This window comes from Amblyomma mixtum, chromosome 10 (assembly GCF_055824585.1).
Source record: "Amblyomma mixtum isolate Tamu chromosome 10, ASM5582458v1, whole genome shotgun sequence".
Taxonomy (NCBI): Eukaryota; Metazoa; Arthropoda; class Arachnida; order Ixodida; family Ixodidae; genus Amblyomma; species Amblyomma mixtum.
The window spans coordinates 126,019,533-126,045,618 of record NC_143021.1 but is presented as its reverse complement, the minus strand read 5'-3'; the positions used below and the strand labels follow the sequence as shown (position 1 = coordinate 126,045,618).

General features: G+C 48.5%; 1 pseudogene; it reads left to right on the top strand.

Annotated features, from left to right (window-relative positions):
* Positions 1-2,842: 2,842 nt before the first annotated feature.
* LOC149326879 (uncharacterized) lies at positions 2,843-21,578 on the top strand (annotated as a pseudogene).
* The last annotated feature ends 4,508 nt before the right edge of the window (positions 21,579-26,086 follow it).

Here is a 26,086-nt window from a genome sequence, read left to right as displayed (position 1 = left end):
GTTGTCATTCTTGTACTCAATCGTAGTGTTGTCAAGGAACGGCGAGCACTTGCTGGTCCCGAGATCCTTGCACTCACGGCAGTGCAAAACAAGGTTCGAAGACACCGGTTTCCTGCAGTCCAGTGAATTCTTGTGCTCCTGCAGCCGCACATTGATGCACCTGCCCGTTTGGCCGTAATACACCTTCCCGCAGGCCAATGGCACCTTGTACACAACCCCCTTTTCGCAGGCGGTGAAATCGCTGGCATGACTGGCAGTACACTCCCGCGGGGATTTTCGAGGCAGTGTCTTGTCTAGCCTGTTCCGAACTGCCGCGCACACTCTCCCGACCTTGTTATCAGCTGAAAAGACCAGCTGCACATCATGCTTAGCTGCAATCTTCCGTAGTCGATGAGACAGCCCGTGTATGTATGGCATACATGCAACCTTCTGGCGTGGCCGGTCCGCTGGTTCCTGAACCGAGGGGAAAGCCTCGCGCTTCAGTTTTAGCAATAGTCGCTCCGTAAGCCGGGCAAGATGCTTTTGAGGGTAACCAGCTTCTTGTAGTCTGGCCCCTTGCCTCAAAAAACCTTCCTCAAGTCGGTGGGGACACGACTGCCTCAGGGCTGTGGTCATACCGGACATGGCTATGCCGTCCTTGACAAGTCTTGAATGCTGGGACTGGAAGTTTAGAAGGGGCTTCCCCGCCTTTGGAGCATACACCCAGCAAACATGCTGATTGGTTAACTTCAACTCCAGGTCCAAAAACCGGATACAACCCTCTCTTGGCACTTCAAAAGTGAAGTTGAGGCCCTGACCTCTATCCTTGAAGATCTTGAGAATATCAGGCGTCGTTCGGATGCTACTGGCCCCTTTGATGAAGACAAGGTAGTCGTCTACATACCTGAAAATTCGTCTTGTGACGTCCTTCAAATCAGCTTCCAGATTCCTGTCCAGTGCTCGCCGTTCCTTGACAACACTACGATTGAGTACAAGAATGACAACGTGTTGTGTAGGGAAATTTACGAGGCATATAGTATCGCCAAGGCTCATAACACGTGCGTGGCCAAACCGTCCGTTACTATACGGGAAAAAGAGGTAGCTTATCTGGACAAGTGCTTTGCGTCTTGATAGTAGGAGCTGGCGGTGACTGTTGTGTTTAGTTTTCTTCTTTTGGTTTTTGACCAACGATTTTATCGCACTTTCTTCCTTTATAATTCTACGTGTTTTCGAATAAACTTCCAGTTGTTAGTCAGCGCTCGTGTCGTCTACTCTTTCGGTCCTTGTGTGTCGCGCTAAATTTTTCAAGATCTATGTTAACCAACTCGCCCAGTCTGCAGTATTGGTAATTATTGTATTCTACTGGGGTTAGCACATGTGCATATTGTCATATTGCATTAACATATGAAAGGAGGCTATCTTGACCTTGGCAATAGCTCATGAGAGTGTAATAATTATCAAACACGGTTTGACTCATATTAGAATGGATCAGTTCATTGCATAGCTTCTGGTTGTGCACGAGAATTCATGTGCAGTCAACTACTTGACAGGCACAATGAGAAGCATTTGGTAGAGATAAGAACTTCCTACAGAGCTGAGCTGCAAGATGTGTGTATGACATGAGCACTCCACATCTGTGGTAACAACCAAATAACATAACTTGGTTTCCGATGCTAAAATAGGCTGTTGTCACATGACAATGTTGAGCTGGAAAGTTGGGTTCTCAAGAGCTGCGCGTTTTTAAAACCTTTAAATGTGCACTGAAGAGGAATCTGAACTCGTCTTTTTGCAAGGCCTTGGTTGTCTTGGGCAAGGCCTAGAAGACAACCACATGACGTTACTCGTTAAGCGCAGCGCCAAATTTATCGGGGTAGTGTGATGGTTCGTTGCGAATCTTACTGATATGCCATATACGCCTGTGCCACCGCCACATCCGTATAGATACGACGCCCTAGATATCAAAGGAAATTACTTGGTCCGAGCAGCATGCTATCGGCTAACTTCAATACAATCTGATACACAAGCTATCACGAGTACTACGCGGAAACGTAAGACATGGTAGCTGTGGGTTCATTGAGAGATGGTATTAGGCAACTATAGATATGATCCAAAAATATATAGTCGTCAGCATTGCGGCCGAGTACATTCTATTGGATCAACCTGAGGAAAGAAATGCAGGAACAGTTGAAAACTGTGTCGCTTTCTGATGCATTGCAGGTGCAGACGAATCCATCCTGGCGCCCAACTGGAATGCAGGATTACTGTCCAATAGGGGAGGCCGCACTGCCGTCTGACTTGAAAAAAATGTCACGTAGGTGCTATATGCACCTAGATACGAGCACGAGACTGAAGCGGAATAACATTATCCTGAATTGCCAGAAGAAGCAGCCAGGATGGAATGAAATCGATGATATACAGGAGTTATTATTCATTCGGCCAAATATTTCGCGCTGTTACACAAAGTAGTGCTTAACGGCTATATCATTATAAACTACTGCGTGACGGAACCAAGGGTGAGTCGAAAAGTTGTTTTAAAATAAAAGTGTTTATACATGCAGAAAACTCATTTATCATCCACCAGAAATCCAGATTCGTCGAAGGCACTCCATTTGCTTCAGGTGCAGCATCTGCCTGTAGCTTCCATTATGGTGACAGGATAGCATTGATTTGATTTCTAATCAGTGGGCTCTCGCTTACATCCAGTCGTGCATCGATGACCGCAAGGAGGCACAAGTTCTGTAGAGTAGTTTTCATGTGCAACACGTGAAGATCAGTCAGAGCCACTGTACACTCAAAAATCTCTCCTTCCTCCGGGTCTTGTATCGGACCATAACCGCCGAATAAAAACACTCTTTCGCGAGAAATGCAGCAGCCTGGAAACCACCTGGAAGACGGTCCTAAGCCCCACGGCCTCACCTCAGTCCAGCACGATGTCTCAGGGTCGTACTTGTGCATGTCTGCACAGAAAGTGTCCCGAAGTTGGTTGAAACCCCCAAAGACGTACAGCTCGCCTCTGTAGACAAACGCTGAATGCCCGTGCCGACCCACGGGGAAAACGCCCTGTACGTGGGGACGCACCCAGGTCAAGGTGGTCGTTTCCAGGTAGAATAAAGTGTTGATGCTTTCAAAGCGACCAGCGAGAAAAGTGGCAGCTAAGCCACCTCCCCACACGTACATGCGGGTCCCGATTGCAGAGGCCGTGTGTAAGGATCGCGGAGCAGGGACCTCTCCATTGGTGGGGACACGATGCCACTCCATGGTATCCAGGTCAAGCGCGCTGACAGCTTGGGAAACATGGGGGTCACCAAAGATATACATGCGCTGACCGACCATGCAAGCTGAGGCGCCATAATGCGGTGTCGGCGCCTCACCATTCACTTGAGGGCAGCTCCATGTCATGGTGTTGGTGTCGAAACGATAAAGGACGCTGTCCAGCTGCCAGCCGTTCCGGAAGCCCCAAAGGTACGCGCAGTGGCCGTAGGCGACAACGGTGCGACGGAAAATGTTATTCGGCTGGCCATGGAGCGGTGAATGTGTTTGAACGATATTCCACCGCGACGTTGCAGGGTCGAAGATGGACACGTCGACGAGGTTCCTTAAGGGGTGAGGCCCGTCCTCGTGAAAAGAGCCGAACGAGTATACCTTGCCGTTGATGGAAACGGCACGGTGGTTGACTTGCTCTGGAACACCACTCAGTCGCACCGTCCACATCTTCACGGGGCAGCTAGTGCTCTGAGAAACGCGGTGCGATCGTTCCAGCGATTCTACTGACCTCATGTGGCCTTTCCTGAAAAAGCGATATGGTGACCGGTTTCCGCAGCGCGTGGGGAAGCGATGATTTGAAGGGTGACTATGCTTGTCATACATTAGAATATTTTCGTTATTTCATGATGCGCAAGTGGATTAACGTTGCAAGAAGAAACTGCATACTGTAAAGTTGCTGTCGCCGAGAAAAAAGAACGAAACGCGTTATAACATGTTAAGAGCTATCAGAAAGGCGCTTCAGCGATTTTTCCAGCCTGTTCCCAACTGAAAACTTTCTGGACGCTACGAGCCACGTCTTTAATGCCTATCAGTTGACTCTATTAGACACTTATAGCTGACCGGTTTTGCGGTCCGCTACGGAGCTGAGCGGGGCAGACGCTCAAGTGCGCATGCGCAGTACGCTCACACGCTAGCTGGTCAGCGTAGCGGCGTCTCCGTTCTGCAGGCGCGCGGGGTTAGTGCAGCGTCGTATCGTATGTAAATGCCTCCGGTTTTCCGGTTAGTTCAAGATGTCTGCCTCTGGCTCCACGGTCGCATCTGAGAGCGCTTCCCAGTTTCCCTGTCTCAATGGCTCATTTTCGATACTATAGTTGTTGAAAGCGCTGCAAAATTGACAGAGATCGCTGTTTGCACTGTGAAGTAGTCGTGGTGAATACTCTGGGATGACTGTGAGCGCATGTGGAAGCCGATGTCTGAAAATGACGCAGTCGCAACCAAGCGCGTTTGACGTTGCGCGCTGCGAAAAACCACGTAGGCCTCTTTAGGGACTACTTCCAGCAAAAGCAGGCCAAAATTGAGGTAGTCCCTGACTTCGCTCCTGTCTCAATTTATTTTGCTAATGAGTAAACGCTGGTTCAAACCTGTGCAGAAGTGTTCACCCCGACCAACTGCAAACGTGTCCAAATGAAGAGACCGTCTATTTATCTCCAGTTTAGTAGCGAGAAATGGAACATAGACTGCCGGAGCCTGAATTCTCGCTGTGCGCTGCGTAGAAAGCAGGAAAAACACTGAATTGGCGGTTCAAAGCAGCGCTTCGCACGAACAGTGGGGCATTGGTCTGGATAGAACAAACAACTACCAATGCAAGTCGTGTTTTCTTTCTCTGAGCTGCCCGAACAGGTGCCCTTCAAGTAAGCTTGGTGACTTTACACCAATAAAGTTCCAGAGAAACAGCAACAGAGAGATAGGAACTAGACACTGAAATTTTGATTCTATTCATCAAATCTATTCTATTTCTAACTGCTAGATGGCGTCACAAGTCAAAACCACTCCGCTTAGCCTTACAGCGTAACAATTTCCTTTTATAAAACATGCTCCCCGCACGCCCGCTATCCTTATGTTGAGTGGGCCAGCGTAAGCGGAGGGGCCTGTAAAACTGGTCAGCTAAATCTGTCTTATCGCATCCTTCATAGCGAACTGCAGTGATAAGGGCCAAATTTTAGGCGACTTTATAAAGTAATGTGAACCATATATTGGTGACATTCTGCTGTCGATGTTTTCGGAAATAACGTTTTTTCGTTTATTTTTCGCATCCTTATCATGACGCAACCTTATTGTGTATCAGTCCTGATTACAGTTGTCATAAAGCGCCAGCCCAATCACATCGTAAGCAATAACCTACCTGTCAGGCTCTGCCACACTAAAATGTCCATTCAGGCATGGAGAGTCCGCATGCCTGAATAACCGCACATGTTTCTTGAAAACTGGCGTTCTGTCTCTCGATCGTCTTGCTTTTTATAGTACTAAAATAAGGGACTAAAATACTAGGACTAAAATAAGAGACGTGAATGGCGGCTAATTAACAATTGCGTTTCCGCTTCCTGCATGGAGAGTCCGCATGAATGAATAACCGCACATGTTTCTGGAAAACTGGCGTTCTGTCTCTCGATCGTCTTGCTTTTTATAGTACTGCTAGTGAAAAAATAAACAAAACATTATGACTGCGAATTCTTCCTTTCCCGTGAAGCTCGCGCAATTTTTTACCAGCTGGTTCGATCAATGAGACATAATTCCTTTTCTAATACCGCTCACCTGGCAAACGTACGCTGGAGACAAGCTATCAGGTTCTATTATTGGTATAACACCCGTTCATTCAAGCATGGAGAGCACCCTGAAAATAAAAAGGAAAATAAGACTAGGTTTTGTGTGTCTTCAACTTCTGCGGTGGTGACAGTAATTCGTATATAAACATCACAAAAGTTTTTCGAGATGTGCTTGCGATCACTTTACGTACTACATCGATTCTGAAGCACGCGGTTACTTCCGGCCTTACTAAGCAATCCACCAGAGCGTCAAGAAGCCGCTTTCTTTTCAAAGATGTGCGCTTCAGAACCGGCGTTACCACCACCGCCTCCTGCATGTCCTACTGCTGCAGTACCACGTGTAGAACTGGGAAGGACCGAGCCATGCGCAATGCTGGGGCGATAAGCAACGAGTTTGCCTGCACTCCTCGCATATAACACCTGTTACAGGAGGTATAGTTGAAAAACTTGCCATGGTATACAAAGAAATGATAGTCATTACTTTTTTTGGGATCATGCCAACTATAGTGCGGTAACACCTATAGTGTGCATTCCCTGTATTTAGCCGATGTGTTTTTGTTTCCTGGTTTCTTCAGATTACGAAAAGCAGTTCACCACGGGCCTCGAGAGATAAGTATATAAGAGCTTTTTCTTACCGGTACAAACCCACGAGGCAGGAACATGCTGGTTACCGAATAAGACTCAAATTTAATTCAGGACAACCGAGGCAGCTAGCGGAAGAGCGGAGAAAGCTACCGGAAGAGGCTCGAAAACAAACCGGGCTGAATAGTATTCTAGCCGAAGTGGAGAACAAGAAATGGGTTTGGTCAGTTCATGTCATGCCCCGTCGTATGTGCCATTAAGCCTGATCACATCATCATCATCTCATGTGATGCGACGGCGAGACAACCCGTCGTCATCAGGCAACGACCTGGATAGCAAGAGAAGGCGGGAGCAGCAGCGGACGTCAGAAAGTTACGAAGGCCAGTGAAATAAAGAAGTTTGGCGGGATAAGGCGGCAGCAACTGGTAAAGGACAGGGTTAATTGGAGAGACATGGGAGGGGCCTTTGCCCTGCTGTGGGCGTAGTGTTTGTTTGCTTGTCTGTTTGTCAGGAGCCTGCCTCGTTTCAGGCTGCCAACCGTCGCTCCGGGTTGTGGGACCAAACGCCAGGCTTGTATATAGCGGGTGTTTCAGCGAACACTTGAAACAAAATTCAAAAATAGCCTTTTTGGGGTAAAATATCGCTTTTGCGGCGTAGTATTATCAGAGTTTGCGGACACCTGAAAATCGGGAATATTCTAAAGTAATAAGCTTATTAACTAATTATTAATAATTAACTTTTGAACTAACAAAATTGGGCACCTAGTCGCAACTGTAGCCGCTCGTTTTTTAGGCGGTTGTTCGTAATAGCCCTAACAGAGATTACAATTTCGAAAACACGATTACACTTGGCGCTATGGCTCGAGAAAATTTGGATTTTTTACCTACACTGGACGGGTTGCTTTGCATGCATGCTTTCGAAAGCGCATGTATTTTCGCACTGTGCTGCGAAATTGGCGCTCTTTTTCATTCAAAAACACCAGTGGAGTGCTGACACAATCGTCCACTCTGTCAGCAATTTCAGAAGGTTCCGCCATCTCCCTCGCCAATTTGTTCGCGTATTTGTGAAGTATCGTGGTTCTTCTAAAGAAGACCGCCAACGTTTAAGAATGTAACCTGCAGTGAGTCACGAATGTGGGTATTTAATTCTGGCCCTCTTGGGTTCGTGCGTGATAGTTTTATATTCTGTGTTTTGCTTGCCTGTTCGCGGGAGGGTGGGCCCTTGTGCAATGTGATTCCAGTGCCAGATAATGCCTGACATATTCTTTTTTCTTTGGTTGCTGCGCATGCGCGCAATAGGGTATTTGTATACGCTGCGCGCAGCAATAGTTTTGGTGAAGTCAGCGCTTTGTGGTGTTTCCGTACTTGTCCGTGTTTGTCTTTGCACTCTTTGTGCTTAACACTGCTATTCAGGAAATATCCTGCTTTACCGCGTTCCGTATTGTCTACAGGAGAGAAGTGTGGATGATGCTGGACGAGGAGCTCTCGAGCGCGGATGACGGCGTCGCACCAGACACGTTGGCGATCGTCGCCCAAGCCGAACAAATGCGTCAGTTGGCTAGATTACTCATGAAAAGGCCGGAAAAGACAGACCCGAAATTACAACCTCTGCCACAGAGAAGTTTCTATATCCTGTTTAACGCCATGTGAGTGTCGACCCCTGTCCGCCAAAAAGGGTTGTCAGAAAAATTCCTGCACCACTAACTAATTCACACTGTACGAAGTCTTTGTCCGCGTAGGCAGCATGAATTAGGAAGTCCTTCCTTACGGAACTTTGCTTAAGAATAAATATTCTGCTTGTGGTCCACTTGATCTCGCAACTCTCGCATCACTTCAGGACTCCTAAGGCTACATATAAACAACTTTCCCGCCTTCTGCATGTTATTCTGACCTTTGTTTGTCTCAGCTTCTCATCCTTATGAATTGTTTGTCAGCTTTACTCTCTAATTTTCCTGTATGCGTTTCCTTTTTTGCTTCTATCGTCTTTTGTAATTACTGCGTTCCGCATCGGGATGACGCTTTTCTTTCACGAGGCTAGGGTAGACTACTGCCAAAAGCTTGAGCCGCGCCGCCTCCGCCCTGAGCAGAGAGGACGACGATGCGAACACAGTCGTGTCAGAAGCCCTCGTGCTGTCTAGGTTTGTGGGATTAAAATCGACCGCTATGAGGTCTCCTATGCCTCTGTGGCCGCCCTCCTTCTAGTTCGTGATAGTATTATTATTTGCAGATACTGCTGTCTCAATATGTGACATTGCAAAAGTGGTTACAAAAAAATGAAAATCACAATACATAAGACGGCATTTGTTTCAAAAACTGCTCAGGTTTCAGCTGTCGCAAGGAACCACGAAGTTAATTCCGCATCTATGCTGTGTGCGGGAAAAAAGAAAATTTATAGCAACCAAGCGAAGACCTGAATGGTGCAATGCTCATAAGATCGGTCAAACACGTCACACGTGCAGAGTGACTACAGAATGAAAGGGGGGCAGCTAAAGAAACGGACGTGTGCGCAGTTTTGTGTAGGTTGACAAGCTGGTCACATTGCTGTATATGTTCGAGGGAATTGCTGATAACACATGGCAATGTTTTGAAGGGGCAAAAGTTGCGATCATAGCGGTTAAAATGTATTCTGATTGCTTTTCTGCTGTACCGACTCAAGTTGATCTTTGTCATGCACTAGATGAGGTGGCCACACGACTGACGCGTATTCAAGTTGAGGCCTGACCAGGGATCTTTAAGCTCTTTGTTTGTTTGATTGTTTATTTATTAATTTATTTTCAATACTCTCAGGTCCTGGAGGCATTACAGAGGAGGCATACAAAATCAGAAGTAATTTTCTTGAAATGTTCGACATCGGTAATGGCAGCCATGAAGGCATGGCGGTGGTTTCAGTCATTTACAGTTCGAGGAATATAAGAATTCAAGCAAAGGGCGGTTCTGCAGAGCGGGATTCTTACCTTAAAATTATGATCAGTGCGCGAGCATACCTAAGATGGAGGAAGCAGTAACTGATATTTTAGAATAAGGTTAGTATAATAGATCCGTTGGGAAAGATATAAGCGAAAATATTTACGGCGCAAAGAAAGAGCTGGAAGACAAAAGAGTTGCCTCTAGTGCCGATACGCTTGCTGGTCGTGAGTATTTTGAAACAATAAAGCGGTCGGCGTGGTTCTGAGCTGTCTCTAAAGTGTTAATTAGAGATATTTGATTAGGATCCCAAAAAGAACACGCCTATTCTAGTTTCGGCCTTATTAACATTCGGTAGAAATGAAGCTTAACGGAACTGTATTCTGTGAAGTTTGCATTTTTTCGTTGCGTCTTTTAAAGTTATTGTAGGTAGCCCATCTTTTGGTTTGGCTTACGGGAATTTAACGTCCCAAAGCGAATTAGGCTATGAGAGATGCCGCAGTTAAGGGCTCTGAAAATTTCGACCACCTGGCGTTCTTTAACCAGCACTGACATTGCAAAGTACACGGGCCTCTAGAATTTCGCCTCCATTTCGCCTCCAAGCCGCGCCTTTCGGGTAGCAGCCGAGTGACGTATCCACTGCGCGACCTCTGCGGGGTGGTAGCCTATCTTCTCCAAAGAATTTGCGCATAAGTATTGTTGCCCTCGCTTTTCTATTCACGTATGGGAACTCCCTAATTTCCCTCCACAAGGCATCATGCTTTGAACGCAATGGTCTTCTATGATGGGCATGTTTCCACTGTGTACAGGTATCTATATTTTCCTAGCCTTCATGAAAGCCGCAGATCACATTGATTGCCTTAGAAAACAGGAACACGTGTATCAACCGATACGGCGAGGGAAGGCATCCGCGCTGAAAGAAAGCATCTCAAGCCTGTAGCTGCCATCGTGAGCACGCGCCTCTTCTTGCGCTACTATCCGTTTGGCAGAGAAGCAAGAGCTAGAGCCCTCGATTACTTTCTTTTTGTGCACGGCCGACAAGCGTAATCGCGTAATAGAGCAGCTACTTAGCGTGGCAGCATGAAAGCACTTAGGGATATGCGTACAACCAGCTAGGAACTTTTTCTCCAGGGTCTCCTGAGTTAAGATATGCTTCTAAAAATTGCGTCGCGCGTATTAATCATACTTGATAACGTTGCTGAACGCAGTTTTTTCTTTTATTTCGGTAGCGCGTGGAAATGTTTCGTATGAGCTGATTATTTTCGTGTCTTCCAGAAAATTAGCGCAGAATCGCAAGATACAGAATGATAAAACATCTCAGTGTTAGGTCTTCAGGACATAGCGCCAGGCCAAGGGTTTGAAGTGAGTCATCAGATCAAACCATTCCAGCATGCAACACAAATGAATAAGATTTATCAGCAGTATCACTAAAGAGCGCGCTCGGAGCGCTCCTCCAATAGAAGCACACGAAGCCTCGCATCTATACGTATGTAATGAAAAAAAAATGGTGCCAGTGAACTGATTACGTTTCCTACCTCGTCGAGAAGAGTGCGTACTTGCATACACCGACGAATGCTGACTAAGGGACAGAGCATAAGCATCGAAAAGCGGCTCTTCAATGGCGGCTTTCCACATGTCAAATCTGCAATTTAGGCTGCGTAGTTTCAATGCAGCGCATCTCTGTCTTCTAGACGAAGAGAACTTGTGGTGGCTGCCGCGGCTCCGGGAACTGCCGCCGTCCCACGTTCACTGTGCCGTATGCGAAGGCGTCCAAGCTGCTGAGAGCGACGAATTCAGTCTGCGGCGGATAGCATGGCTGCGCGGCTGGATGGCGCATCGCCAGTGCATATACGTGTGGCGGGTGCACTGCCTTGGGATTTCACCTGCTTATGGTGAGTGTCCCGCACTGCTGACGTGCATTGCTGCTGCCTTGGGAATTGGTCATCGCGAAGCAACACTTGGCTGGACAGTGCAGAGGACTGTGGTCACCGCCTGCTTGCTGACCGAAGAGCCGGAGAACCCGACCCAGACACACAGTGCCGTGTATGTAGCTCTGTGGCCGGGGCAGCCCTTACTGGTCGTCGACTACTCCGGCAACACCATTCAGCAGCGAGTGATGGTAGCTCTGCGCACGGCAGTAGGATACTGTCCTTGGATGTTGCTCTTCGTGCATAAGAACACCACCGAGAACGTATACCGCCTCGCCTGCCGTGCCCTGCGCGAGTGCCTATCGCAACCAGGCACCGGCCTGCCACTCCAAGAACTACGTAATTCTATGGTGGATTCCCGCACTGGAAATTCTGCAGCCTCTTCGGTTGATGAAAGCAAGTATATGCCACCATTCAGGAATTTTTTCTTCCCGATAACATTTAAAGCTTTAAAATATTTTTGTAAATCTGGCATTATACTTGATATATTTGTATCAGCGTAACAATTACAATAGAATGTCCATGTACCAATTATCAGCTGCTTAGGGACTGTTCGCATAAATTATCCCGGTATATAAAAAAATGGACGCGACACCAAAGCTACGCCTTCAGGGTATGACATGATAGCGTAATGGGTTAATTGCCGTATACGCAGGTCGTTCACTAGTTTGCATTCATCGATCCCTGGTTGTCCTCATTCCCCTCCTGGAGAAGTGGTGCAGCGTTTAAGCGATGCGCCACGGCCCTGCGGTGGCGGTGCTCCAAACAATGGGCATTGTGCGACTGAGCTCGTCTTCTGCTGCTTCAATTTGCTGCTTCAGACCAAACCAAATGCGGTGACGTACTTTTGCGGAACAGCAGGCGCTGCGCAGAATAGAGGTGGCAGGGAGTCATGTTCAAGCTGGAAGTGGACAACAGTGTACAATGACGATCCGCCCCAAAGATAAACTACTTCAAGCAGATTCGTTTTAAAAAAGTACTGTTATCCTTAAATTTGTCACGGTGCTTAAACCCTTCCAGTCACTAGCAATGCCTGTAGCAACTGCAGGCCCTCCCGAGTCATAATCATTGAACTTTCGCAAACTTTTGGTAAACCAACTAAATTTACTTTGCAAAAGAAAGTCGATCACTGTCGGCAATTCACAAAGCAATTATGGTGCAATTTACTCGGTCAATAATCGCGCGAACTGGAATTCCCTTTGCAAAGTTCAGAAGGTCAGAAGATCGTCTCTGCTTTGATATCTTTCGCTCTGATTGGGCGCACAAATCTTTCCGGCCAGCAGAGATTGGATCATCATCATTGCACACAGAGATTGGTTCCGGTCATCAACAGTAGAAGGCGGACAGCCCAACAAGTGCCACTGGCATTTGCGCCACACCCGCCGCGGTGAATCAGAGCGCTCGGCTCCTGACCAGACGTTCCTGGGTTCCAACCTGATTGCGGCGGAAGCGTTTTAGAGGCGAACCGCAAAAAGACGCCCAAGTGCTATGTGATGTCGGTAGGCGTTAAAGATCCCCAGGTGGTCAAAATTTTTCCAGAACCTTTCACTACGGCACCTATTTCATCCTGCCACCGCGATCGCTCAGTGGTTATGGCACTCGGCTGCTGACCCGAAAAACGCGGGTTTGATCCTGGCCGCGTTGGTCGAATTTCGATGGAGGCGAAATTCGAGAGGCCCGTGTACTATGCAATGTCAATGCACTTAAATACCCCCAAGTGGTCTAAATTTCCGGCGCCCTTCACTGCGGAGTCCTTCATAGCCTGAGTAGCTCTGGGACGATAAACCTACATAAACCAAACCGAACCTCTTTCATCCTTTCTTCTTTCACTCAATTCCGTTTCGTTTCGTTTCAGGGGTTTAACATCCTAAATCAACTCAGGCTATGGGGGACACCCTAGTGAAGGGCTGCAGAGATTTCGACCGTCTCAGGTTTTTTTAACATCGCACAGTACACATGGTTCTAAAATTTCGCCTCCATCGAAATTCGACAGCCTTCCACTGCGGTTCGCGTGTCGAACGAGGTATGCGCGAGTTCCTTTCCTCAAAACCAATTTCTTCATCTCTGCCACGAATGCACGGGATTCGTGGCTGGCTATGTCGTTTCCAGTTTTTAGTGAGGGGTGGAGCGAAACAATAGTGCGCACTAAAGGGCAGATTTTAATACTTTCGCAAATATATTTTTACGGAACGGCCCATATACTGCCCAGTAATGCCTCATGCGAAGTAGAGGTGTGCTCCTGTTTCAATGTGGAGTGTGCTTCGTTGCGGTATGCACATTTTTGCATTTCATTTTTAACATGCGCGTATTACTATGCGCGTTGTCCGCAAAATCTTGCGTGTTTTCCGCAACATCACGTAAGAATCGACTGTTTGCTTCATCAGCGTCCTACGACAGAGTGAATAGATGCGCATAACGGACAGGCAAAAGCTGGAAATCACCTGCAAGGTTGTTCCTAACGCTGCGCGCATCCTAAATTCCCTCCAGTGTCGATCGCATTGCTTTCCCTATCGCGATATTACCCCAATATTACCGGAAGCATTTCTTTCCGTTCATTTACAGATGAACTTTGTTATTCCCGTTTATATTCCCGGTGAGAACAAAAGCAGGTCTGCCTAATCCGCTGCCGTAATCGTCTGAAAGCGTGCACATGCACTGGATGTACATACACACAACGGCGAAGTAGCAATGGTGTGTCGTCAAAAAGGCAGGGGCAGTCACCACTGAAGGCCGCTATATTAGTTCTTTTCCATACGTTTCCTTTTCCATTAGTCCTTTTTCATTGACGTTGTAGTGCAGGTGATATCTGCCGCTGCGCACGGCGAAAAAACGCCAGAAGACTTAATTATTTTGATTAAAGACTGTGCAGAACACGAGTTGAACATGACGAGACTGTCGCCGCCACTTCAGAGCCCACCACCAGCGACCGCTGCGTCTGATCGCTGGCGTGCCGGCGCAGAGCCGATATGTTGCAACTGCCCGAGTTACCGAGGGTGCGCAACCGCACTGAGAGGAAAGTAACAAGGCACTGAGGCGCTGTTAGCAGAAGCGAACGCTCGGAAAAAGCCAGCCGAATGTTGTACCGCCCGATTTAGACCAGCATGATGTGCTAGGTGGCGCTTCTCATAGTGCACAGAGCCCTCTCATATGAACAGGCTAAGATAGAAAAAGCTTCTCTAATAGACAATAAGCGCAAACTTGACTGCGATATTCGTTATATACGCTGAGCATGCTGCAAATAGTAAACGCCGCGTGGCTCACCCTGAACATGCCAAACATTGCGATTATTCAATAACGGAAATCGCTGGCTGAGCGCAGCATAACCAACATGTTATGAGGCTACGGGCGCGCAGCCATGTACTTCGTTCGCATGCCACCGCTCTGGCTGATTTTGGCGATTCGATCCATCATAGAGCACTGATGGAGCGAACAGTCGAAGCCCGAGTGATATTACTAAAAAACAGGAATCGCTTACATCTTCTTGCTCCCTGCAAACCGATATAACCACAAATGGGTTTTCATTTCACCATCTAAAGTTTGAGAACCTCAGGCCAATTTCGCTCACGTCTTGTGTGGGTAAGCTCATGGAGCACGTAGTTCATACCCGCCTCAACCGGTTTATGGAAGAGAACGAGCTTTACCCCCAACCATGATTGGCTTTCGACCAAAACTTTCTACGCAGGATGTAATGCTTCAGCTCAAACATCAGATTATTGAGGCAAACACGCGGGACACTAGAATAATTCTTGGACTCGACCTGGAAAAGGCCTTTGACAATGTCAGACATGATGCGAGAACCTTCATGAACTCGGGGTGCGAGCCCGCACCTTCAACTATATTCGCGACTTTCTCTCAGGTAGAAAGGCGCATTTTCAAGTAGGAGGTCTCCACTCGCGTGACTTCCCCCTCGGCAACAAGGGCACCCCGCAGGGATCGGCCCTGTCACCCTTTCTCTTCAACGTTGCAATGTTGAAACTTCCACACCAATTAGCGCAGATCCCGCAACTCCACCACAGCCTCTATGCTGACGATATCACCTTGTGGACCGCCGAGGGCAGTGATGCCGAAATCGAAGAGAGACTCCAGCGTGCCATCCATATCGTGGGGAGCTATATAGACCCCAGGGGGCTGCGGTGCTCTCCAGCCAAATCTGAATTTCTCATATTCCGCAAAATTAGATCCCTTGCGCAACCCCCACCGGCCATCGAACTCAGTATTCGCGGAGTCCCCATTCCTCGAGTACCCAAAATTAAAATCTTGGGCCTAATTGTACAAGAACGCGGCTTCAATGGTGACGTAATTCAGAAGCTTCAGGGAACCTCGCAGCAAATTATGCGACTCATTCGCCGCATTAGTAACCGCCACTCGGGCTTGAGGGAAAGCAATACTCTCCGTTTAGTACAAGCCTTTGTGATCAGCCGCATCGCTTACGCATGTCCTTACCTACATCTCAAGTGAGCTGAAGAAGAGAAAGTGGAAGCCACAATCAGAAAATGCGTCAAACAGGCAGTTGGGCTACCCATGCACACAGCGACTGAGAAAGTATTAGGTCTCGGTCTTCATAACACCCTAAGTGAGATTATTGAAGCGGTAACCGTCTCGCAGTACGAACGACTAACGGCCACCCCAACTGGCAGACACATTCTGTCCACACTCGGCATAACATACGAACGACAAGGTGGACCAACAACTGACCTTCCCAAACATATACGCCAGCTTCTGGTCATTCCTCCGCTACCTCGGAACATTCACCCCGATTTCCACGCTGAACGTCGTGCAGAGAGAGCCAACACATTAGGTAAACGCTTCCTTAATGATACCTCTGTTGCATATGTTGATGCAGCAGATTCTTCGGCTGACAAGATGGTAGCTGTGGTCACAACGGAATATGGTACACTCATAACGGGGGGCACTATACGCACTCAGCACACACATGTTGGAGAAGAAACAGCGATTGCTCTAGCCATTGCGGGATCCTCGGCAGAAACCATTGTCAGCGACTCAAAATTGGCAATACGTAACTACACGTTTGGAAGAATCTCTCCGCAAGCAGCACGGATTCTGCTAAATTATCAGCCCACGCGGCGCATTCGCCTAATCTGGACGGCTGCTCATGCCTCCCTTGCTGGTAATGAGGCGGCTCATAACCTAGCTCGAGAACTATCCCGCCGAGCTTGGTCGTGCAGTCCACCCGCCCTATACTCCGGCAAGGACAGGTTGTTTTCTTACAGAGAAATCCTGCAGCACTACAGGCTTGCAAGACTCAGATTTCCCCCAGCAGATAAAACGCTTTCCAAGCAACAGGCGAAAGCCTGGCGTAAGCTGCAAACTAACACATATCCAAATCCCCAATTGTGTAGCTTCTATTCGGATGGACTGTACTCAGACAAATGCAAAAATTGTGATGCCAAAGCCGATCTAAATCATATGATCTGGAACTGCCCGCAGTCCTTACCCGCGAGTCGCTTCATTACCGACTCTGATCATTGGGAGGCTCCATTGCTTAGCCCCGACCCGGGGACACAGATCAAGCTCCTCCAGCTGGCTGAAGACGCCGCCGCTGCACAAGGGATAGCGGCCGCCGTTTAAGCGGGGGGCGACTTCGGGTCGCTCCTCTATATCCGCTGGAAATAAAGTTCCACCACCACCACCATTTAAAGTGAGGTGCGTGATCACTGTCAGAAAGAAAAAAATCACCAAGGCGCTCTATGAAAAAGCATTCAGTTGCCCGACTGCACATTTGTCCGTGGCGAAGGAGCAACACGTGTAGCGCAACAGCGTATAGTATAAGCACTGTGGCATAACTTGTGCTATGGTCACTGGAATAGACTGGCACAATGGTCACCTCTCTTCCGGCGCGACGAGAACGCCTTGTGTCATCGCGTTCACCTACTACCGAGGCTTCTGCTGGACTACTTTTTTTTCGCTAGCACTGCACTTCGCGCCGCACACAAATAGCTTGACCATTCCTATGGCACCATTGGAACTGCTAGCCTGGAACGATGTGCGTTACGTAAAAGCCAGCGGTGTTTTAGCTTTGGTTAAACGGAGTGAGAAGCGCTAGCTTCACGATGTTTTAGAGTGGCGAAGTCTTGTTGGGATCTTTGTTGAGCCTTTTTTTGGTATTTTCCAGGCTAAACGATCGTGAAGCTACCCCTTCTCACTCGGCTTAACCAAAGCTAAAGCACCGTTAATTTTTTATTATGTTCGCCTGAACGCATGGTGCTACTGCCTAAGACGTGAATACCACACGTGCACTACGTGGCAGGCGTGCCGATGCTACTCCCGTTCTGTACTCCTCTACTTCTCCCGTACTCCCGTTATGTACTACATCTGGCGAGCAACCATTCGGTCACGCGCAGTTGCGCAGCCTTGTGCGCGCACTTAGATGACTGGGTGAGAGCGCGCGAAGTTCAAATGAATAAAAAGGGGCGGTAGAGCCCTAGAAAGTATAAAAATGATTCTGGCGTGTTAGCATTGATATCTAATAGAAAAATTGAAAGCAAGCTAATGTATCAGCTACTGGTCTTGGAAATAATCCAGGCTTCTAAAAGCTCCCTCCCGCGCTTTTCTTGAGACGGCCTGCAGCATTATTTTTGCCACCTCCGGTGCATTGGAGCGGCAAGCTGGGCTAGTTCATGCTTGTTTGTCTTGAAAATGGGAGTATTGCTTCAGAAAACACGCACAACACAGACAGAAGTGCATAGCAGGCGCGAGGACTCACGACTGAATTTTATTGAATCGGAGATGACATATATACACTTAGTAGAAACCCACGTGCTGAGGGCTATCCTTTCGCTGCTGCCACAAACTCTCGTCCAGAAACAACTCACAATCAGCAAGTACAACTTAAGGTTCCCATACATATACACTTTTTAATTGTTTTTAGTAATGTTTTTAGGATAGGAAATGTCGCAGTATCTGTCACAAATACCTTAGTGGACACCTGAACCGCGCCGTAAGGGAAGGGAGGAAGGTTTCAGTGAACAAAGAAAGAGAAAGAGGTGCCGTAGTGGAGGCTTCGGAATAATTTCGACCACCTGACGATCTTTAACGTGCACTGACATCGAAGAGCACACAGACGCCTTTTGCGTTTCGCCTCCATCGAAACGCGGCCGCCGAGGTCGCGTTCGAACCCGGGTACTCCGGCTCGGTAGACAAGCCGGAGTGACTATGGCGCTCGCCTGCTGAACAGAAAGACGCCGTTCGTTTTCTGCTGTGGTGGTCGAATTTCGATAGAGGCAAAATTCTATAGGCCCGAGTAGTGTGCAATGCCAGTGCACGTTAAAGAACTCCAGATGGTCGAATTTTCCGGAGCCATTCACTATAGCGTCCCTTATAGCCTCATTCGCTCGAGACCTAAAAGCCCCCTTCAGCCAAACCAGCTCCGTGATTGCGTTCCATCTGCGTACGGTGTTAGCCACAACCTGGAGCTCATATTTCCTTTCCTTTTTGACTTGAGCGCACTACAAATCCGATAAGTTTATTGAAATGAAAGCATACAGTCGGCTAGATAGATAGATAACTTTATTTGGCTCTAGCACAAGTGTTTTTTTTTTTTTATGTGGTCAGATGAGTCCATCCGCAACGGTCGGTTGCCCCTATTCCAGGGCTCCGCTGGATGCTGCCGTCAGCTGAGCTCGCCGTATCAAACCGATCTGGTCATCGCGGCAGTCGCTGGAGAGCAGACCCTCCCATTGCTCCACACTTGGGTTTTGTATAACTGGGACGATGTCGACATTTTGACATTCCCATGTGGTGTGATACAGTGTAGGTTTTTCATGGCACCACGGACAATTGTGTGCGTAAAGTGTGGGGTGAATTTTACTTAGTGTGTTTAGATTTGGATATGACCCCGTTTGAAGTTGTCTCCATGTGACAGCCTCTTCTTTGTTTAAAGATTTGTGCGGTGGTGGGTACCGCATCCTGCTGCCTTTGTAGTTGTTGAGTATTCCTGAGGTACTGGCAGGGATTCCTCAAGGTCGTTGACGTTGGATGCTCGGTAGTTAGTATATCCTCGAGCTATCCTGTCTGCCTCTTGGTTTCCTGCCACCCCCGTGTGCCCCGGTACCCAGATGATCTTATGTTTGATCGGCTTGTGTGGTTTTGCATGTGTTTGTTGAGTCTTGCAGTCTACAGAGCGGAGTATGCGGAGCGCTCTGTTACCGACTCTGCCGCAAAGATAGTTGCGGCAGGCTGCTTGTGAATCAGTAAGAATTGTCAGTGACCGCCCAGTCCGATAGCCCTCCCCTGCTGCTAGAGCGACTGCCGCTTCTTCAGCTTCAGCTATCGTGCAGTCTTGCAGGGAGGCGCTGGTAATCTCGTGTAATTCCGAGTTGACTACAGTTGCCACTGCGTTGTTGGAGCCTTGTCCCCTAGTCATGGCATATGTGGTAGCGTCGACATACACTGTTGTATCCTGGGATGCCTGTGTTTTCTGTGAGCGGTCGGCCCTTGCCTCTCTTCGGTCTTTGTGGAGGTTCGGGTCCATATTTCTTGGTATTGGTGCCACCCTGAGCGTGCGGCGGTACTCATCGGGGATCGTTTTAGTTCTCAATATTTCTCGAATTTGCTCGGTGTAGCCCAGTTTCTTTAAAAGAACTCTGCCTGTGGGGGTCTGCATTAGTCTGCGCATTTGGGCAACATGCTGTGCTTCCCGTAATTCCTCGAACGTGTTGTGCAGTCCCAAGGCTAAGAGCTTTTCAGTTGAGGTGTTACGGGGTAGTCGAAGCGCGGTTTTATACGCTTTGCGTAAAATCGCGTCCGCCTGTTGTATTTCGCTTTCGATATGATTGTAGTACGGGAGACTGTATGTCGCCCGGCTGACCACTAGGCTCCTGACCAGCTTGAGTGTGTCTTCTTCTCGCATGCCATGACGTCTGTGTGAGATGCGCGTAATCATGCGGGCCACTTGGAGTGTAGATGCCTTTAATAGCGCAAGGGTGTGAGTACAGCGTTGATTTGACTGTATCCACATCCCTAGTACCCGTATGAGTGTCTTCTCTGGTATTGGTTCTCCTTCGAGGTAAACTTGTAGTCGAAGTTCTTTACTGGTAGGGACTGTTCGGTTCCGTTTTCCTCTCCAAACCCGTAAGAGCTCAGATTTTTCGGTCGAGCATGCTAGCCCTCTTGCTTTGACATAGTTTTCAACGCAGGTGGCCGCTTCTTGTAGCCTATCTTCTTTCTCGCCGAGTGAGCCAGTGTTAGTCAATATTGTGATGTCGTCGGCATAAAGGTGGATTCACACGACGGACCGCTCCACGGACCAATCGGTCACGTGATGTCTGACGTGCGGTCCCCCCGTCCGCGGCGAGCATTCACACGACGGGAGGAAGCAGCAGACGACAGCGCGGACGAGCCAGTCGGATACTCTCACTCCCAGTGCCCGGCGCGCCGACAACGCGCGCCCGAGCGCGCGGTCTCGAGAGTAGTTGCCAACATGGACACCGAGCGGAAGCGTCGTTTGGCCGCCTTGGCTGTCATTCTCGATGTTACGGAAGATGACGAAAAGACTGCTTCATTTGCACATTCCAAGAGGTCATGCTGGGTCAAGCCATGGCTGACGAGAAAATCGCTAGGCGTTCAGAACCAGCTCTATGAGGAGCTGCTGGCTACTGACCCAGACGAATACAAGCGTCTGCTTCGGCTCAGCAGCGACCAGTTTTACGAGCTCTTGGCTCGTGTACAGCCAAGGATCGAGCGCCAGGACACAGTGATGCGGGGTGCAGTGCCAGCAAAGACGCGACTTCAAGTACTGAACATGCCTTCAGTCATCGTTGGAGACGATGCTTTCCCGCTTTGGAGCATGTAATGAAGCGATACGCCAGGCACGCCTTGCCGTTGGAGAAGAGAATCTTCAACTACAGGTAATCAATCAGCCTGTTGTGTATCGAATTATTCTGCATACTACTTTGTGCCTTGGCTCTGCATTTTAGAACTTGTTCTCACTTCTATTGAGATATATTTGAAACAGTGAGCTGTATGCACTACTTTACAACTAAGCTATGATGACTTTCTTGTGCAGGCTGTCAAGAGCACGCCGGTTGGCAGAGAATGCCTTTGGGATCCTTGCAAACCGGTTCAGGTTTCTTCATACAACCATAGAAGCCAAACCTGAACGCGTCAGCACGTATGTTTTTGCCGCATGTGCCCTGCACAATTTCTTGGGCACAGATGTGCTGTGCAGTGCAGAATCCGGTGGACCAGTGCCACAGGAAACATTTTTCCCTGTGCAGCTTGCTCAAGGTAGCCGCCCAAGAGCAGCCGCTTGTGCAGTGAGTGATGCTTTGTGTGGATACTTCAGTGCGCAGGGTGCAGTGCCATGGCAGGGTGACATGTTGCATGCAGACGTCAGCAGGCACAGGCATCCTCCGAGGTGACTTTGCAGAGGAGCACTCTAGCTCTTTGTCTGTGCACTCTGTGAGCACAATTCCTTTTATCACCCTCAACTCAAATTATATCAGTGTTATAATTTCAGAAGAGGGTGTTTTAAATCTATTGTTAAAGCTAATAAGAAATCACCTCGACCAGATGATATTCCGAATACCTTTCATAAACAGTATGCAGAGTGGTGTTCCAAGTATTTGCGCGTCCTATTCACTCGATCTTTGAAAGAAGGTGTTTTACCGTGTGATTGGAAAACTGCTAGAATTAAGCCTTTGTATAAAAGTGGAGAGAGGATGTGTATTGAAAGTTATCGCCCTGCTTCATTAACTTCGACAACATGCAAATTATTTGAACATATCATTTGTAAGCATTTAACTAATTTCCTCGACGAGCATAATGTACTGGCAGATGTTCAACATGGGTTCAGACGAGGGTATTCAACATGCACTCAGCTGGTCTAGACGATACATGAATTTGCAACAGCAATCAACGAAGGAAAACAAACAGATGTTATTTTCATGGACTTTCGAAAAGCTTTCGATAAGGTTTTAAGGCCGAAGCCTTTAATGCCTCATCGTTGTAAGCAGGAGTTGTCGACAGAAATGTCACACTTTTCAATTGGTCGAAATGGTCATGACGTCACAGTGTGCGAATTTCAAACTGGGCCAATTTTACTTTGGCTAGTAACCATGCAACCAATTAAAGGGATGGTATGGTGATGCTCCAAGTAATAGGGACTGACTTTAGTTAACTGCTTAATTAACCAATTAGTTTAATTAACCTTTCTAATCAGACGAGATAAACAAAAGTGAGTAGGAAATTGGTCGAGTTGAGGAATGGAACCAGGGTCTCCGGAGCGCAGGACGAGCACGCTAAACACTCCGCTATGCCAGCTCGATGGTTTGGAATGAACAAAGGCGCGTCTAGTGAATACGGTGTCTTCGTTCACTCCCATCTTCCTTCCCTTACCACGAGGTTCAGGACACGAGGTTTAGGTGTCCACCGAGATATGCCAGACAGATACATTTCCTTTCCTCAAAAACCAATTTACCGATGAGCAAGGCCGAACGGGCGATGGTGTTCTGTGGGCTCCCTCGCAGCGTTGCAAGACGATGTCGCATTGCACTCTTAGAGGCGACACCTAACATTTTAACCACACATCAGTGACACAAGCAGCAACACTGCGCAGTGAGGCTTTCGCCTCAACGCACTTTCGGTCAACAAGGTGGCCCCCTGAATTTTTGCATAAAAAACTACTTCATAAACTCAGTTTTGTTATAAATAACAAATAGATATTAACATAGATACGATCGTACCTATCTAAACGCCATCAGCTCGTCGAACAACATAAAACACGCTCCAATCATGTTCCTGCCGATTCTGGCATTCCCCGGGGATCCGTCCTCGGCCCCCTACTGTTTGCAATATTGCTACGGGTAGACTCAGAGAAGATGAGGCAGACGAAGTTAGAGGGCGCTTGGCGCGTGCTCGGGCTCCGAATCTGGCCAATCCCCCGCCGTGGGTATGTGCCATTCAGCCCGAGGACATCATCATCATCATCATCTGTGCAGTGGCCTATGTTTTGGCATCTGCTGCGCCCTGTGCTTGTGTTGTGTCCAGCGTGAGTGCACCAGTGTTCTGCGTGGTGTGAACGCCTCCTGCCACGTAACGTCTTGGTGGAGGTTCGGACTTTCCCCTTCCTCTCGTTCTGGCCTATTCCATCGCGGAGCTTCGCAGCGGTCGCTACACCTGGACCGCTACAATGACGAAGCCCGGCGACTCGCTAAGTCCCACTGCCACTACATTGATGATCATGGCTCATCCCCGTGACCCCGACATCTTTTCCGGTGCCTCAACTGAAAACGTCGAAAGGTGGATAACGATGTACGAACGTGTCAGCACCCATAACAGGTGGGACCCCACCGTCATGCTGGCAAACGTAATTTTCTATTTGTCTGGCACAGGCAATGGTACGACACCCATGAGGACGAATTAACTTGTTGGGACATATTCAAAGAAAAGCTTCGCGCTCTCTTCGGACCTCCAGATGCTTCGAAGCTCGCAGCCTAAAAACACCTCGAGTCGCGTGCTCAGTCCTGCAGTGAAAGTTACTTCACGTACATTCAAGACGTCCTTGCCTTATGCCACCAGGTTGACAACTCCATGCCGGAATCCAAAAAAGTGGGCCACATCCTAAAGGGGATCGCGGACAACGCTTTCCATTTGCTTCTTTGCAAAGGATGTGATACCGTGGATGCCCTTATTAAGGAGTGCCGTCTCTTCGAGCAAGTCAAGAGCCGGCGAATATTTCCACAGCTTCAGCGACTTCCCCATACGGCCGCCACATCTTCGTGTGTTTTACAGCAGCCACCACCTAGCCCACCTCCCACTTCGCCTCTCAACATCACCGACACAGTCACCCGGATCGTTCGCAGCGAAATGGAGGCCTGTGCACCTGCGGCCCCTCAACCTACCATCCCAAGTAACCCCTTGTCCCATGTGTCCCTTATTCAAGCCGTCGTGCGAGAGGAACTCGCAAATTTAGATCTCTCACCTGCTATCTGTTCCATCGGGAACTCTAGCGTCCGACCACCAACCAGGAATGTTTTCCGTCCCAGGGCTCCGTACTTTCGTCGCTACCGAAATCCAGCAGAGTGGCGGACGCCTGATGATCGTCCAATATGTTTCAACTCTTCCTGTGTCGGCCACAGTTCCCGGCACTGCCGCAATAGATGGTTTCCGACTCCTCGCACCGAGCTTTCCTATGACAACGGTTCAGATATGCCCCGCCGTTTTCCGCCCCGACCACCTCATGACCAATCAGATTCGGCCGACGACTTCGCCAGCTCCCGACCACGTCGTACTTCCCGCTCTCCATCTCCACGAGGCCGTCGTTTCCGATCCCCGCAGAACCTTCGATCCACGGCTGAAGCCTCATACGACCGCTCTGACTTGGAAAACTAGCTGATGCAGCTCCAGGAGGTGACGCTGCATCCACGACCAGGCCCGCAAATCCTCTACAGACCTCCCACTTGAACCAACTAGACGTTTGTGTTGATGGTGTTCCCGTGCGTGCGCTTGTCGACACTGGTGCGCATATCTCGGTCATGAGTGCACAACTTCGTCGTCGTTTACGTAAAGTTCTCACGCCGGCTCGGTCTCGAGTGCTTGTCGCGGACGGCGGAACAGTTAGTGTTGACGGACTCTGCACTGCCCGTGTTAGTGTTGCTGGCCATGACCTTCCGGTGCAGTTCACTGTTTTGAACACTTGTGCTCATGACCTCATCCTCGGCCTCGATTTCCTGTCAGAACACTCCGCCCTGATAGACTGCTCGCAAGGCGTCCTACACCTCGATCTCCCAATCATCGATCCTGAACCCTTGCATTCTCCCCGACTGTATTCGCCCGACCAAGTTTCTCTACCCTCGCTAGCCGCCTTATTCGTTACCCTATGTCCTACCTCATCAGTCGCCGATGGTGACTACTTAGTCGCCCCTATTTCAGATGTATTGCTGCACCGCAACGTTGCACTGCCCCATACTGTAGCTACAATCATGGGAAACAGCGTGTCACTACCGTTAATTTCAGCTATTCAGCCCAAGTCCTTCCACCTGGCATATGCGTGGCAACGTTCTCTCCTATAGGCTCCTGCCAAGTTGCCCCATTGGACACTGCTTATGCATCAGCTCCTGCAGACCCTGCTCACGATCCTACTTCGACTGACGCGATAACGGCAATGATGCCCTCCGATTTGCTGCCTGCCCAATCGTGTCAGCTGCGTGCGCTTCTCGAGTCTTATTCCGACATCTTCGATCTCCATAACAGCGACCTCGGCCAAGCTCTTACCGTTACGCACCGCATCGACACTGGCGACGCTCCTCCTATCCGCCGCCGACCATACCGGGTCTCCCATGCGGAGCGACAGGTAATTCTTTATTCTTTCCAGGCGGAAGTGGCAAAAATGCTGGAGAAGAACATTATCAATCAATCAATCAATCAATCAATCAATCAATCAATCAATCAATCAATCAATCAGTCAGTCTTTATTTTCGCATACATTGTACAGCGAAAAAAGGTGACTGGAGAAAAAGCCGCTTCGTTGCGGCTTGACTGAGCTCCAGTCACCCAACACCCATTAGCAGCGACGAACGATGCACTTGCATGCGGAAACAAAAATCTGGTTTGGCACATAGTGGTGAGAAAAATAAACATGCTAAATACAGGAGAAACAAACAAAAATGAACACATCAGAAATACCATAACTGGAAAACAAACTTGGATAAGACATTAATACATTATGTAACGATGGTAGTAAACGACTTTTGTATGAATAATTCGGTAATACGTTTTTGAGGTAGTTGTGCAATATCAATTTGTAGTGTATCACAGTGATTAAGTATTGTTGGTAACGTGTGTTGAGTCATCATTATGCCGTAATTAGTTCGTGATGCTGGAACAAACCAAGGTGACTGATTACGAAGACAGTAATTACTCAAAGGAG